Raw genomic sequence first — 3,255 nt, 5'->3', positions numbered from 1 at the left:
GTTAAAAAAGAAATTTTCAACAGAAAACAATAAATGGCATTAAACATTAACAATCTGTTCCAATGAGCAACTGCAGCCTACAGGGTTATTTTCATAGAAGCACATTATGGGCCTGATTCTAACTTTGGAGGACGGTGTTAAACCGTCCCAAAAGTGGCGGATATACCACCTACCGTATTACGAGTTCCATAGGATATAATGGACTCGTAATACGGTAGGTGGTATATCCGCCACTTTTGGGACGGTTTAACACCGTCCTCCAAAGTTAGAATCAGGCCCTATATGTCCCATTTCCTTCTTCTCCCAAAAGGATCACTTGTAATGCATTTGTAACTGAGTGGTTAACTTGTGTTTCTTCTGGGTGAGTTAGCCAAGGTTGTTGACCGAGGATCACCCCCTTTTCCTTCTGTGGTGTATCTGGTCCTTCTCAGGGGAGCCGCGTGCCGCTGGGATAGTTGATCTGCGCGTCTTTGGTGGGTGTACACATAGTATATGGGTTCCACATAAACCCCTGTCTTACTCTCACAGTTTGTTTCCAGCCCTGGTCTTTACAGTTAAAAACATTCCAATGTAGTACTTTAGTTTTTTTATTTACATTTAAAGTCTATTTTTGAAGTTAACAAAATGCATAGGTTTGTGGGAGGAGACCCCATGCGTGGAAGCTGGTGTCCTAGTGACCTGGGACCAATTGATAACGCTACCATATGCTTCTGGCTAGACATTAACACTATATTATGTCCCACATACACATATAGGATGGAAGAAAAAAAATATGTTTTGTTAATTAGTACCAGTTGTAAGGTTCCAGGGTCGAGACACCTGGAGGACCTCAAACTCTAGAGTCAGGAGGTGAAACCTCACTGTTGAGGCGCACATCAGCCAGGTTTTGTTTTGCAGCTGAGTGACTGATAGGTTTCACAGAGAAAGCTGGAGTGTGTCCCACTCTCTGGGGTACTAAGAGTAGCATTGCAGGCCTGGATGACCCAGCTCCTTTTTTTGTAACCAGGGTAGTTTGGTGACTGTGAGTGACCTTGTCACCCTGTTTTGGCGTCCAATGTCACAAAGGCCCTTTCCTTCTCCCATGATTCACTGGTGCAGGTGCAGGAAACAGAAACTATTAAATACTCCCAAATTCCCCTGCTGGGGGCTCAGGAGATGAAAAGCCACTTCATACTCCCATAATCCTTTCTAAAAAAACACTTCCTACTCCCATAATCCTTTGCTGCAGGCTCAGGAGATAAAAAGACACTTTCTGCTCCCATAATCCTTTGCTGCAGGCTCAGGAGATAGAAACCTCTTCCTACTCCCATTCTCTCCCCTTCCAGGCTCAGGGAACAGAAGCCATTTCCTTAGTGGGCGGTGGAATAAAAACATTTCTAGCTTACGCGTCAAGAATTTTCAATTCTATTAAGGACACAGAGGCGAGGATTATGCTTCTCTTTGTTTTACTGTCTCAACACAGCAGCCAATCAAATAACAGTAAAACAAAAACATCAACACCCATGATGCTTTACATTAAATCACATGTTCCAATCACATCTCAAGACCCCTGTCCATATAATCCATGACCCCTTAAGTCACTTCTTCTTTCTTTGCCAAAGTCAGATAAACATCAAGCATCAGAAGCAAAACTTCTTACAGATGAACTATTCCAACGACCACCAGATCTGAAATCCTGGAAAAACCACAAGCCAAGCTCAACAAGAGCCACATCCAGAAGGAGAAAAACCTTCCAATGAGAATGAAGTCCACAGAGCTGTCTTCTCTGATAGCTGAACAGCAGAAGATGCAAACTTCACAGTGACTTCGGATCAGACCCTAAAATAGCAACAATAACTGAAGCTATTATTTCCCAAAATAGATGTACCAATATCAACATTTCTGTGAGCAAATCTATAAAAATAAGAAAGGGCAAAATCCATAAACATGTATAACAATAAATAGAAAAGATTCTTAACATTAAATTCTGATAAGAGTCATAAATATATATATATATATGGGAGGGATAATCCTCACCTCTGTGTTCTTAATAGAATTGAAAATTCTTGACATGCAAGCTAGAATTCTTTTTATTCTGTCAGGACCGGAGGCTCTGATTATGCTCGTTTAATGCTGTCCAATTACCACTGTAGCTACATCAAAAACAGGCTTATGATAGAACTTACGGAATGCAGGCTCAGAAGACAGTCTTCCCCCCTCATAATGTCCTCTAAACGAGAACCTAAGGCATATGTCTTGGACGCCATGGCTCACCTTGCTGAATGTGGCCCAAATGTTTCTGTATCTATACCAGCTTCATTCATTAACCATTTCATCCATTTAGATAATGTAGTGGGCGAAACCGCCTTAAAGGTTTTCTGTAATGAAATCAATAATTGACCCCTGGAGTCTTGTCTGAATTCTTCAGTGGCCACTTCATAAGCTTTCAATCATTGAACTACACACAATTGCGGATTATCAGGAAACATTGGATAAGTTACTGACCTGCACTTAGTTTTAGTCCTTCTTGTGATGATAAAGGTAACACCTTCAGGAGAATAAACTCTCCCTGCTAAGTCCAATGCCCTAACATCTGACACTCTTTTACAGGAAATAGGGAAGATCAACATAGTTTCACCAAAATCAGTTTCCAAGAAAGATACCTATTAGAAGGCTAGGTGTCTAAAAACCGCAATACAACATCCACATCCCATAAAGAAGAATATTGGGCCCGAGGAGGATTCGACATGTGGATACCTTTCATAACCTTACATACCAGAGGATGTTCCCCTACAGGCTTACCTTCAATAGGCTCATGACCAGCAGAGATGGCAGATCGGAAATTATTAACCATTCTATATGCCAATCCTGAACCTGCGAGTTCAGGTAAGAAATTTACAGTCAACTCAACGTCCGACCCCACAGGATCGAAACCCCGCCCATCACACCAACTACTCCATCTGTACCAGGCTGGGGTGTACCACCTATGAGTGCCTGCCGCCCAAGCCTGTTTGATGAAATCTGCAGCTTGCTGCGAAAGGCCTGGGGAATTCCATCTTGAACTGAAATCATCCAGACCGTCAATATCAGTTTCTCTGACAAGACCAGTGGGTGTTGAAGTGCACTCCGGTCTCATCAGAAGATTCTGACGAGGTGGAATGAGATGCAGAGGAGCGCACATTAAATGTAGAGCTACCAGGAACCATGGTTATGCTCTCCAGAATGGGGACACAGGAATAATCACTGCTTTTTGTCGCCGTATGTGAGACAGAACCC

Source organism: Pleurodeles waltl, chromosome 10, assembly GCF_031143425.1.
Source record: "Pleurodeles waltl isolate 20211129_DDA chromosome 10, aPleWal1.hap1.20221129, whole genome shotgun sequence".
NCBI classification, from domain to species: Eukaryota; Metazoa; Chordata; class Amphibia; order Caudata; family Salamandridae; genus Pleurodeles; species Pleurodeles waltl.
Note: the sequence above shows the minus strand (reverse complement) of the source record.